Below are 13872 nucleotides of genomic sequence, written 5' to 3' on the forward strand. Positions count from 1 at the left end.
ATGCCACCTCTAGGGTGGCGTAGCATTCACACGCTTCTCCAGATTTACGATTTCTTGTAAATCTTGAGATGTGCTTGTTCCATGGGTGGTGCGTGGGAACACCCACAGTAACACCCATGGAACGCCCCTTTTACGCACAGTGCTGCGTTTGAAGGGGCCATATTTACAAGGAGAGGAAAAGTCAAGCAGGGTGGCTTTTCCTCTCCTTGTAAATATGGAGGAGCCCCCTGTGCCACCAGTATGTCACGAAAAGTGACGTAGTGGTGCCGCAGGGGGCTCAAAATTACAGTGTTATTCAATATATGGAATGTGTGATGTTTAAGGCATTGCAATTGTCCCAATTTTCACAACGTTTGTGTATTTTCCGTAGGTTTTGTGCTAAAAGTTTGCGAAAGTCAATAAACAAAGTGGCATATTATCAAGAACAGGCGATAAAACTATGGCCGCTTTATCGGCAGGAAACTGCAGTTAAAGCGGCGAAAATGGGCTTGATAATATGCCCTTGTGAATTCCCATAGCAGCCCAGGTTAACAACAGAACCTGGGCTGCTATAGAAATTCACGAGGACATATCTTTCCTGCCGATAAAGCGGCGATAATTTTATCGCCTGTTCTTGATAATATGACCCAAAATCTTTGCAAAGCTCTTATTTTCAATGGAAGCTTTTCCCTATAACACCTCCCATGCTCATGACGAGCCATGGTGGCCGTGTGCTCATGACAAACTCAGCTCGTCATAACGGCCGCAACGCTCGCACGCGGGGCTAATTCCCCCACTGTGCTGAGCGTTCCAAAGAAACAGGTGTGGCCGTGACAAGCTCAGCTCGTCATGAGCACAGCGCCACCTTGCTGCGTGACGAGCTGAGCTCGCCACGAGCACCGGGGCGCTGTGCGCGCCCCGCCCCCCAGCACAGCGGGGGCATTAGCCCCGCAGGGGAGGGGTTAAAACCTTTTTGTGTCAAGCTTTGCCCAAGGGCAACTTGTATGAAGGTCACTAACTGCAACCTAGTGAAGGTCAAATGTGGTCAACTGCACAGTTTCACTGGCAAAATTGTACATCTGCACGTCCTAGAAATGTTCTCCAGTTCTATTAAATACTGATGGTGAGCATCTGAGTAAAGGCCATTTCAGGAGCGCGTGGAGCACTGGTTAAGTACCACTGCTCTAGGGGATGCATTGCATGCGTCCCCCATGGCGAGTACAGATTGGGTGTGCCTCTGATGTACATTCCTGCCCCAAGTCTTTCAAGTGTGGATCTGAGTCCGGTAAAACGCCTCTTGACTCACGGGACCACTTCATGGATGTCAATTCACCAAAAATGCCAGGGGTAGCGGAGGTGAGATCGCATGCCGTTTGACCTTTACTTTGACTCACACACTCATGCTTACACATACTAACACATTCTTGAGCACATAAATACACTCTCAAACGCAAGCATGCATACAACATACATATAACATTTTTTACTTACCTAAGCTTCCAGATAGGGTCATATTCCAGCTAATTTACTCAATTTATTATTACACTAATAGTGAATAATATTATTCACTATTTGTATAATAGAAAAATTGACAGAAGCCAGGCAAGTGGAGCTCCAACCAGCATCCATTACGAAGAACTGCCCCTGTGTTTCTGACACTGATTTTGCCTCCTCTGAGGCCAGGGGTCACACAAGCAGTGCCAGGGGAAGGAAAGGGGCAAGCAATGGATTGCAGCTGCAACCCCTAACAGAGGTCCATGGACCACCTGGAGTTGTCGGGAGCAGTATCCCTGATGGAGATACCACTCCGGGCAACCTGCAATGGAGGCCTAAGTCAATTATTTACCTTGGGGGTTACAGCTCAGAGCTGTCAGAGTTCAGGGATACGCTTTGACTAGGGCAATTGTAAGGCCAGCACTAAATGTATTTTCTCAGTGCTAGGATAAGGACTCCAGCACCATATTACGACCTGCATTAGAGAGCCTTGAGACCCTCACGAGTGAGTAGTCGTGCTTTATAAGAACCCTGATTGATTAGGGTCTGCTTATGAATTGTAATGAGCTGTGTGGCAGTGCATCAGTTAGGCATCAGTGAAACACCCTGATAAAGTCCTGTAAGGATCTGCCGGTCTCCATTCATATGTTTGCCCTGCAAAGATAAAGGCAGCATATCTGACTGCTTTGAGGGCTCGCTAGGGGAAGAGGTCTCCTGGAGGACAGTTTACCCTGTAGCATGTGATACTCACACTGCAGCAGCAGGTGCGGCCGGCACGGCTCGCGGGTGGGGTGGTGGGCACAGGCGGGGGGGATGCAGGATGCTTTAAAAAAACAAAACGTACATTGTCACCGCCGCTAGGTCAGCAGTCTTCTCTCCTGATTGCCTATGCCCACCTCCAGATCAGAACAGGAAGCAGGCAGCCATGCTCCCACCCCTAAGCCAATCACAACGCTCCAAAGGAGCGTTGTGATTGGTATGAGCATCGTGACACGGCGCTCAGCCAGGGGCTGTAGGGGTGGGTATGTTCTCCATGCAGGCTATAATGCACCCTAAATTGTATACAGGGAAGTGCGCAGGACTGTTTTGGGCGGCTCGGTCGGGCCGACCAAACAGTCATTGCGCACAGGAGTCTTCTACCACTCCCCCCCCTACAGCTCCGCCTGCCCCCTCATGCACTGCCACAGCAGGAGGAAAAAATACAATGATCATACCATTTTGTTTTTATCATTTTAGTTTTCCCTTTCTTTGCTGCTCCTGGCAGTGGGGCGTCGCTCCTCCACTTTAGCGGATGAGCCGCCACTGTGCAGCAGCCTGGACATGATCTCTATGGAGTCACACTAGCAGCCTGATCTCCTGGAACCACGTCAACGATGAAGACCCCATCAAGACCATGTACACCATCCACTACGGCTCACCATCAGACCCCTGCCCCATCACATCTTCAACAAAGCGAGCTCCATCATTGCACCCCAACTCCGAAAAGATCTTCAACAGCTCATTTGAGACTGCCACCTTCCCGGAAAGCTGGAAACATGCAGAGATCAACGCCATACTCAAGAAACCCAAAGCAGACCCAAAGGACCTCAAGAACTTCCGGCCCATCTCCCTGCTCCATTTCCCGGTGAAAGTCATCGAGAAGATCGTCAACAGATAACGGACCCAGTTCTTCAAAGAGAACAACACCTTCGACTCGTCCCAATCCGGATTCCGCAGCAACAACAGCACCAAAACCGCCCTCATCGCCGCCACCGACGACCTCAGGACCCTGCTGCCCTCATCCTCCTGGACCTCTCGGCCACCTTCAACACCGCCTGCCACCACACCCTACGCACATGCCTCTACAACACAGGGATCCAGACAAAGCCTTGGACTGAATCACCTCCTTCTTCACTGACAGAACCCAGAGAGTCCGCCTCCCTCCATTCTGATCCGAAGCCACCAAGATCACCTTCGGCGTAGCCCAAGGATCATCCCTCAGCCCGACCCACTTCAACGTCTACATGTCACCACTAGCCAACATCGTCCGATCGCACAACGACAGCATCATCTCATACGCCAACAACACCCAGATGATCCTCTCCGTCACCAAAGACCCCGCCACCGCCAAAACCAACTTCCATGAAGGAATGAAGGCCATCGCCGAATGGATGAAGAGCAGTTGCCTAAAACTGAACTTGGACAAGTTGGGGGTCCTCATCCTCGGCTCCACCCCCTCCACCTGGGACAACTCCTGGTGGCCAGCCTCGCTGGGATCTGCGCCAACACCCACCGACCTCGCATGCAACCTGGGGTTCATCCTGGACTCATCTCTGTCAATGAACCAGTAAGTCAACGTCTCCTCCTCCTGCTTCAACACCCTCCGTATGCTTTGCAAGATTTACAGATGGATCCCCACCAGAACCAGAAGGACGGTCACCCAGGCCCTCGTCACCAGCAGGTTGGACTACGGCAAAGCCCTCTACGTGGGAACCACGGCCAAACTCCGGAAGAGACTCCAACGCATTTTGAACGCCTCTGCACGCCTCATCCTCGACATACCCCGCCAGATCACTGCCCACCTGAGGGACCTGCACTCGCTCCCTGTCAACAAGAGGATCACCTTCAAGCTTCTCACCCATGCTCACAAAGCACTCCATGACGCCGAACTAGAATACCTCAACGAGCGACTCACCTTCCACACCCCCAACCACCGGTTCCGCTCTGCTGACCTCACCGTCACCACCATTCTACACATCCACCAAACAACGGCGGCAGATCCTTCTCCCACCTTGCCGCCAAGACATGGAAAACCCTCCCCATCCACCTGCGACAGACCCAGGACCTGCTGACCTTCAGGAGACTTCTGAAGACCTGGTTGTTTGAACATTAGCAGCTCCCAACCCCACCACCCCTCCCCCCTCCCTCAGTGGCTTGAGACCCTCATGGGTGAGTAGCGCGCTCTACAAATGTCTGATTGATTGATTGATTTGGACAACTTCCAAACTGATATTGGTTGATCTCTGCATTTAGTAGGCAGGATTCATTCAGCTTCCAATTCAAAAGAATGATCATAACTATAAATACAGGTAAATAGGTCTACTCCTTGCTAACTTTGCAATTTTCTTGGAAATAAGAAAACCCTTATATTCAGGAATGGGTCCTGAAAACTTACACATGTCATAGATTTCTGGGAGTATTCCTGGAAAACTTAACTGTGTGCCATGGAGATTTTTCATCTTGGAAATCCTTCCTCTTTCAGGTTAGACTCTGTTCCACAGAGTAATAAAAAAACAGTTTTTTAAAATCAAGATATAGAACTCAGCCCTATAGACACTTAACATCCTACCTGTTTCTTGCTGCAGCCTCAACCAGTTGGTGCATGCTGGATGCTGGAATTTTAAGACAAGAAAGATCTAACGAGGAATGCATGGGACGTATAATCTTGTACATTAAGGGTCTCTTAGAATATTTCCTAAACATTGATACAACATAAACATACAGGGGATAATGTATACTTGTGTCCTGTCTCTCACTCCCTCTTGCATGACCCTCCATGGACCCTCTTATGGAGTCGGGGGGGAGGGGGGTCCTTTTTGGATCATTTTTGAATTTATGATCCAATTTCAGCTGTTTTATTCCCTCTTTGGCCAGGTTACTGACAGTGTTTACATCTAATATTCACTAATATTACTGCAAATAATCTCTGAGACACCCTCCCATTTCTCACATATAATGTCCTGTTTTCATCTAAAAATACATAATATTTGTCTACAGAATGTCTGTAATGAGCTTTCACACATCACCCACATTAAAAATAAATTAAAGGAAAACTGTATTGAAAACAATCGATGTAAGAAGTATTCAAGATGATCAGGGCAAGACTCGATGCAGGCTCTATCAGGGGCCCCCTGATAGGGTGCGGCTCCCTGATCCCACTTTACCCATGCCTTAAAATGTTTCTGCCCTCCAGAATAAACAGAGGAGCTGCTGAACAGGAGGACTATTTCATTGATAATTATACTGTTCTTCCCTTTCCATCGCACCAAAAATGTTAAATCGTTTTTATTAGCCAATGACAATATAAAAATATTGAAGCGTTCTCTTTGGCAGAAAAAGACGCCCAAGCAACAATTTAGGCACATGGACATATTGGACCCGAACACTAAGGGGCAGATTTACAAGCCCCTTGCGCCACTTTTGCGTCACTTTTAACATTGGAAAAGTGACTTAAAAGTGGCGCAAGGGGCTTGTAAATCTGCCCATAAGTATATTTCTATCCATAACGGTATGTTTGGGACCAAAAATGTTTCCATACACAGGTGCCAGGTGGCCACAAAGGAAGCGCTGGCACGTATAATACTGTGACTACTGCATAATCACACTCCAAGGCTCTGGACATTTATGCAGTAGCAGCCTCCAGGCAAGGGGCAGGGAGGTAAAGGGCATTCACAAACTCCTTACTAACCCTTTCCCAAGCTGGGAATGCTAGGAGGTCTGCTCCACCAAAAGGCTGGGGTAAATATCCTTCCAAGATGGCAAAGACCATGGAACACCCCAAGCTGCATGGAAGGGGGAGACGATTTTACCATGGAAAAAAAATGAAAAAAATACTGCAATGTCCGTTTGCTGAGAACATTACTCCTCCGCAGTGAAAACTGGCACTGTGACTACAACACCGTACTGGGAAAATAGTCCCTTGGAAAAATGTTACATGGCGTTCCCAGGAGGCCTGGAAACCTGACACAGGCTTCACTTTCCAGGTGTAGTACTGGGAATGTATGCAAATTCTGAAAATGTATGTGAACCTACACCACTTGTTCTTAGGAGTATGGATACAGGGGTGAGATTTACAAGTTTTCTTTGTGATTCGTGTCCAAAGTGATTGGATCAGGATCACAAACTTTGATAAAGTTGGGACGCTGGGACTGGAAAATCTAGGCCTACTGGTTCTGAAGCATGTAACTTTGTCACTCAACTACATTTCCTCCCAAGCAACACCACGACTTGGGGTTACTGGGCAATTGAGGTGGGAGGCCAATATATCTCCTTACTCTTGTATCTCATTCCCTTTTCTCGATATACATTTGTCATATTTTCATTGTTTCCATTATGGTTCTAATGCCATGGTTGTTATGTTATGCTATTACATTTGTAGAGTGTCCTGGTGCTGTGGAGACAATGTAGAGAGTCCAGGGCTGCTGATGTGGGGGAGTGTCTGGGCTGGTCCAATGCAAGTCTCGCAGCACCATTTTGAATTCTCTGAAGTCTTATCAGCTGACCAGCAGGTGCCCCTTATAAGAGAGTGTTGCAGTAGACTAGGCGACTAAGAATGGTCCCCAAACCACTACCAGGCGGACTGTAGAGGGGATACAAGGAAGAATTTGTCTCAAAACTTTGAGCAAGAAAAAAGTTGGTGGAACAGAGATGATTCACCTGTTTCCCAAGAGTCATTTTGTAATAGCTAATGATGGAGCCAAAATTCGGGTGTAAAAAGACACATCCTGGGGTTATCTCTAATCCGAAACATTTATGTTTTATCCCCATTAAATTTCAGATATCAGGAACGGTAGTCAGGGGTAGCAGCTATTATGTCTGGCTTGCCTGTTGGCACTTCTGGCACTGCCATTGCTACCCCTTGTTTCAGAAGTTATAGACTATATATTTTCACAGACAAGGGGGACCCAATTAAGTACCTAAGGACCTTGGGCAATCATTTATTTCGAGAAACAGAGGTCCGTAGGATTAGGTTATCAAAAAGACAGATGCAAATATAGACTCCAATCAGTACTATATTGATTCTTGTTTTCAGTACCCAGCCGGGCCTGAAATTTTATTTCAAAATATAAACAAGTTTAAAAGACCATCAGAGAGGTCTAATGCAAACGTTGATAGGGTACAAGCCTGTACCTATCCAAAAGTACACTCCAAAAGGATTGAAACAAATAGGCAAGAAAGCAAGGAAAAGAGGGTAAAGAATATCAGGCAAAAAGAACATGGGAGCCAATTGTCCCTTGCATCAGTAGCATATTTGCATGGCAAGTTCAGACAACAAATTCATGTAACAGTTTCAACACGATGGTAAGGTTACAGAATTTGGCAAAGTGTCGACGACGTTTCGATCCCCGGCTCCTAGTGAACTGGGATCATCATCAGGACATAAACAATGTTTTGCCTGTATGTGCTTTTTCTTTGCAAACGATCCTCACGAGTCTCCTATGATGCTGGGAGAGATTGTGGGGTAGAGGCTGGTGCCTCGATGTCCTGTTATAAAGCATATAACATGGTGGCCATTGGTTCCTTAACCAGCTATGTGATTCCGCTGGAATTGGCCGATATATTAAAATCGCTTGTGGTTCTGCGTTTGAAATAATTTCTTCACGTCGGGACAGTGCTCCTTCACTCGCGATCCGAGCGAAGAACGGGCGGTGTGCTCAATGGCAATCCGCCGGCTTCCCGAAATTGTGGACTTCCACAATAGCTGGTTAAGGAACCAATGGCCACCATGTTATATGCTTTATAACAGGACATCGAGGCACCAGCCTCTACCCCACAATCTCTCCCAGCATCATAGGAGACTCGTGAGGATCGTTTGCAAAGAAAAAGCACATACAGGCAAAACATTGTTTATGTCCTGATGATGATCCCAGTTCACTAGGAGCCGGGGATCGAAACGTCGTCGACACTTTGCCAAATTCTGTAACCTTACCATCGTGTTGAAACTGTTACATGAATTTGTTGTCTGAACTTGCCATGCAAATATGCTACTGATGCAAGGGACAATTGGCTCCCATGTTCTTTTTGCCTGATATTCTTTACCCTCTTTTCCTTGCTTTCTTGCCTATTTGTTTCAATCCTTTTGGAGTGTACTTTTGGATAGGTACAGGCTTGTACCCTATCAACGTTTGCATTAGACCTCTCTGATGGTCTTTTAAACTTGTTTATATTTTGAAATAAAATTTCAGGCCCGGCTGGGTACTGAAAACAAGAATCAATATAGTACTGATTGGGGTCTATATTTGCATCTGTCTTTTTGATAACCTAATCCTACGGACCTCTGTTTCTCAGAAGTTATAGACAGCAGTAGGAACAGAAGGTGAACAGCACAAAGGAGCATTACCACTCATTGCTCGAAACCGAGGCCTTTAGACTGTCGAGGGGCTCATGGCAGTGCAAGGAGTCAGCCCTGTGATGTCACAGGGAGTCAAAGACTGCATGACGTCACTTGCGCAGCCAGAGTGTGGGTTGAGTCACTGATCTGCCTATAGTCAATTGCCAGCTGTTCTATTTATCTGTGATTGCAGTATGACTATTACCGGCCATTACAAGGCAGGGACACCTATACTATATTTTTTATTCCAAAGATGGCCATGTTTTCCACAATTTGTGGTTTGTATACAGGGTTAGTCCGGAAAGCTAAGTCTAATGAGTTAAAATACTGTCCCCAAGGCTTCACGACAAAGCAGAAGATCACTACCCTGCCTGAGAAGTTTGAACCAAGTAAGGAAGTGCAGCACTTCTAGTGACATCTGATGCAACTTCACCTGTTTTTTTTAACAGTATCAAGGAGGGATTAAGTGGGTGTCATTCAACATCCTGACACACCGAGGGACAAGGTCAGACTTTTCTGTGACAGAGCAGTCAAAATCACAAATATTAGACACGTTTGACCACTGTTTTCTCTGCTCTAGTAAGGTCTACAATTTTTTTTAAGGATTGCAGATCTTCACTGTATGACCTTTAAGCCCAGATGTGATATAAGTAGATCATTGTTGCACTGTTAAAATACAGCGTTTTTTTAATACATTTTAATACCTCCTATTGCCATTACCATTGCCGATACTTTATTTCATACTTTCGGCCTTTTCATCAGGTCTTCCAGCTATCCATCAACTCTGCCTTTTTTATACCTCTGGGTGGCACCTCTGCCACCACCTCTCCAAGTAAAAACCACAGCACAAAGTTTGTGGAAAGAGAGAGACACGTTTGCTGCTCTGAGTGATTATTGAAGAGGAGGGCGCGAAAGGGCTTCAGGGGTTGGTTTGGGAAAGCCACGTTCAGGATGCCCCAAATTACTCTCTCGCCTCCTAAACCGCACTCTTCATTGTATAGGAATGTTCTCAGCGCTATCAAGCTGTGTCTCCACTGCTTTCCTGTGACTAGCCGACCCCAACTCTGCATGGCCTGGTATTACCTTGACAGCTCCATTTAGCGGGTCTTGTATGTTTCAATGCTGAATGGAATTGGAGTTGTATGCACCCTGCGTCGGCCAGAATAAAGTTTACCAATCTCTGACAACTGCCCACTGAGACCCACAGAGTGCCTCCTTTCTAGCTGTACACTTCACTAACCCCTGCACTCTCAGCCTCTCACCTATCATCATTTTTAAAATATTCAAGCCACAAAGATATGTCCGCCGATTACATACCTTCCATCACCACAACTACTGAGTACTAGTGATTGGAATAAGTCTTCAAGCCCCACCCTCAAGCACACAATCTCATTATCCATAATGAGTGTCCTAAAGTTCGAATCTGTGAATCACTAATTGCTTGGTATAATACTACATTACCTACCCTGTTGGATTTATTATTCTACTGTCTTCCCTCGTCTCCCTCTCCTGTATAAAACAATACTTAGATTTAGTACCCCCTCCACTAGTCTAACATCTTTGTCCAATCCAACAGTAGCCTTCTGTCACTTTGAGGTTCCTGAACTTTACTAGCTGTTCACTGCAACTTCTATCCCAAATCTGACTATTCACAAATATAGCCGATAATCTGTATCGATCGACTTGAAGATTTGATTAGAGACAAGAGAAAAAGTGTATGGAAAAAAAGATTTAAGGGGCATATCAGCTCGCTTAGCGCGAGGATAATTATCGCCGGCTAACGCTGCATTTTATCACTGAGATAGCATACTGTCAGCAACGCTTATCTCAACAGCGATAAAATTCCAGGTGCAAGCTGCTGTATGTGCGATTATTGCTAATAGGGCGTTAACATTATCGCCCCTTTAGCAACAAAAAGTGCTGCTAAAGCGGTGATAATGCCCTTGATGATATGCCCCTAAATGAGTAACCTAAATCCATATGAAGAAATCAGTCCATGCTGCGTTAACTCAAGACAACGGACAAACGAAAAACGAAACATAGGGCCCTCTCTTTGCACCCACTACCTTTTTTACTTTTTACTTTTTTAAGTCTTGTTGTTATTGTTGGACTTAACTTTGAGTAAGCAGAGAGCAAACTGATATGATTCTGATGACGCCCATAGCTATCTGCCACCACATAATATCTCCTTGTATGTACGCCATTATTGCAATTCTCAGAAAAAAACTGTAGCGAACCCTCTGGAGACAGATTCCTAGGACCTCAGCTACAGGAGGAATCTCTTTTCTTAGATAAAAGGACCCTCGCTCACATTTTGGGGCATGCTTCATCATGGAGTTATATCTTATTCTGTCAATATCGCGACCGACACCTGAAAAGGCGCTCCTACTATCACAAGTAGGAAATTGACCAGATAGCAAGACCTAAAATTGTCTAGAACAATCAATCCCTCTTCAGTTTTATTCAGGGTTCCTCTGGCAAGATTAGAAAACATAGTGGATATTTTGAAGACCTAATCATCCCTACAGCCTGTTCTCAGCAACATTTTTCAGCCAATCAATAAAGCCAAATCTGGTCAGTGATTGGCATATATTCCCTATTAGTGTGAGATTTCTACCTTCCCTTCGCCGATAGGACAGCCAGCTTAATAGTGTAGGGTCTGCATTGATCGTAGTGCTGAGATTTACTTAAACAATTGGGAACTACGTACACACGATTGAGACTCCTATCCGGCAAACGACCATCGCAACGCATGTGTTACATCGCATGCGTTTACGTTGCTTGCCGTCACAACGCACGCGATGTTACGATGCGTGCGTTCACTACGCACGCCATTACATCGCAGGCGCCATTATATCGTGGGCACATTTACAACGCAGGCGCCGGGACATGTACAGGTAGACAACGCAGGAACCACGAGGAGAGACAGGTAAGGACGACGCTGTACTTGTAGTGTTTTAGGGTTAGGGTAGTTGATGGGGAGTGTAGTGGAGCGGACTGTTTTAGGCTTTAGGGCTTAGGGTTAATTTTAGTATATGGTAGTGTTTTAGGGTTTAGGACTTAGTGTTAAGGGTCATATCTGGTAGTGTTTTAGGCTTTAGGGTTAGGGCTTACGGTTAAGAGTGGTATATGGTGGTGTTTTAGGCTTTAGGGTTAGGGGTTAGGATTAAGAGTTGTATGTGGTAGTGTTTTAGGCTTTAGGGTTAGGGCTTAGTGTTAATAGTCGTATATGGTGGTGTTTTAGGCTTTAGGGTTAGGGCTTAGGGTTAAGGGTCATATATGGTAGTGTTTTAGGCATTAGGGTTAGGGCTTAGGGTTAAGAGTTGTATGTGGTAGTGTTTTAGGGTTAAGGCTTAAGGTTAATAGTAGTGTATTGTACATTTTTTGACTCTTCGGTTTACGCCTTATGGTTGAGCCTAGTGTCAGGGGGGTCGTACTGTGTTTGGTACGTTGCTATATTAGGTCTTTGTGTTGGAGCGTTTTATAGACTTTACTGTTTTGTGTCAGGGCGTCGTAGTGTGTTTTGGGAGGCCGTTAGGGATAATTTTCCGGTGTAATAGAATGCGTGATATTTGTGTGCGTTGTGAAGGTCTTTTGCATGCATGTGGAGGCTGAGTGCGATGTAATGGGTTGCGTGGTAAATGCATGCGATGTAAAAAATGCGATGTTATGGTATGCGTTGTTTTTGTTTGCGTTGCATCGTCATACATCCTACTGGCGAACGACCATCGCAACGCATGCATTACATCGCATGCGTTTACATTGCCTGTCATCACAGCACACACGACGTTGCAACGCGCACGTTTACTATGCACACCATTACATCGCAGGCGCCATTATATCGCCGGAACATTTACAATGCGGGCGCCGGGACACGGACGGCGGGGAGACAACGGTGGAACCACGAGGAGAGACAAGTAAGGACGACACTGTACTCGTAGTGTTTTAGGGTTTAGGGTAGTTGATGGGGAGTGTAGTGGAGGGGACTGTTTTAGGCTTTAGGGCTTAGGGTTAATAGTAGTATATGGTAGTGTTTAAGGGTTTAGGGCTTAGGGTTAAGTGTCTGGGCATGCCTGAACTCTGCTACTGGGCTCTACTGGAGTGGGTCATGATCCCCAAGAGGTACGATCTAGGTCCTGAACCCCTGGCTGGCATCAGTGAGAATTCCTTTACAAGAAAAATGTGAAACTCCTGATGTTTGGGCTCTTCGTGATGGGGAACAGGGCAGTTCACACCAATACTCTGTTGCTCACGACAACTGCCAACACAAAACTCTGGAGAGACTATCTTTTCATGCCGACAGCGACTGTCTGCAATGATTGGCAACATGAGACCTGCCCTTCACGCCGAAAGAGAGTTTCTATGACGAGCAACCAACGCGAAGCTTCAGCAACAACTCACTCTTTGAGCTACAGCCATGACCATTTAAGATGCATGATCTCCTCTTGGTTTCAAAAGCCGCCTCCTCCAATAAGAACGGATCTATTTGCACCAGGCTAACCTGGACACTATTTCGGACCCATGCTCCATTGCTGTCTGCCTGAACTTTTCCCCTGGTCTAGAGTGACCAGATGGCCGCGAGAGGTGCTTTCTGCTTCTTGGTGCTATTTTCTCTAAAAACCTTATAATTCTATATTTCTGGCTGTACTGATTGGACTTTTGTGGTTTGTGTATCATTTTATTTATCTAAATGTACTCTATATTTGAAAATTGGTTTGGTGATTTTCTTTTGTTTTCACTTTATTACTACTGGTGTGCTGCATAAATACTGTACACATTACCTCTAAGTTAAGTCTGACTTCTTTGTGCCAAGCTGCCAGAGAGTTAGGCACAGGTAAATTTAGTGACTTTTGTGGTTCACCCTGATAATGATTGTGATTGTTGCTTGAGTGAAGCTTTCTCCCCTCTCAATCAATACTAACCAAATGTCTTACAACTGCAAAGTGCACTTTGGCGCTACATGCACATAAATGTGACAAATGCACATAGTGTGCAGAGATGTTTTTTGCATGCTTCTGAAATCAACCACTATTATATCTATCTGTTCATGTTAATTAATATGTCCTTTTTGATCTTTTTTTTAAGAGGATATTATTTTACCCAAGATTCAAGCGATTACGATTAAACGCATGTAGTGTCCGTATGGTTCTGATGTGTTTCCCTAACCAATGTAGTGACAAACGTTTGGTAGAGACTCGACAGCAGGGATATATTCATGTTCTCACAAGACCCACTGACCAGATTTGACTTTATGAGTGGCTGAACTATTTTGATGTATGAATGATTAGGGCCCCATAACATCAACCTTG

General features: G+C 45.6%; 1 protein-coding gene across 3 annotated transcripts in view; it reads left to right on the forward strand.

The window, feature by feature from the left end:
* The window catches only part of IGSF5 (immunoglobulin superfamily member 5), a 533998-nt gene that overhangs the window by 189789 nt on the left and 330337 nt on the right, over positions 1-13872 (forward strand). The gene's annotated exons all lie outside the window — the stretch shown is intronic.

This window comes from Lissotriton vulgaris, chromosome 8 (assembly GCF_964263255.1).
Source record: "Lissotriton vulgaris chromosome 8, aLisVul1.2, whole genome shotgun sequence".
In the NCBI taxonomy this organism is placed as follows: domain Eukaryota; kingdom Metazoa; phylum Chordata; class Amphibia; order Caudata; family Salamandridae; genus Lissotriton; species Lissotriton vulgaris.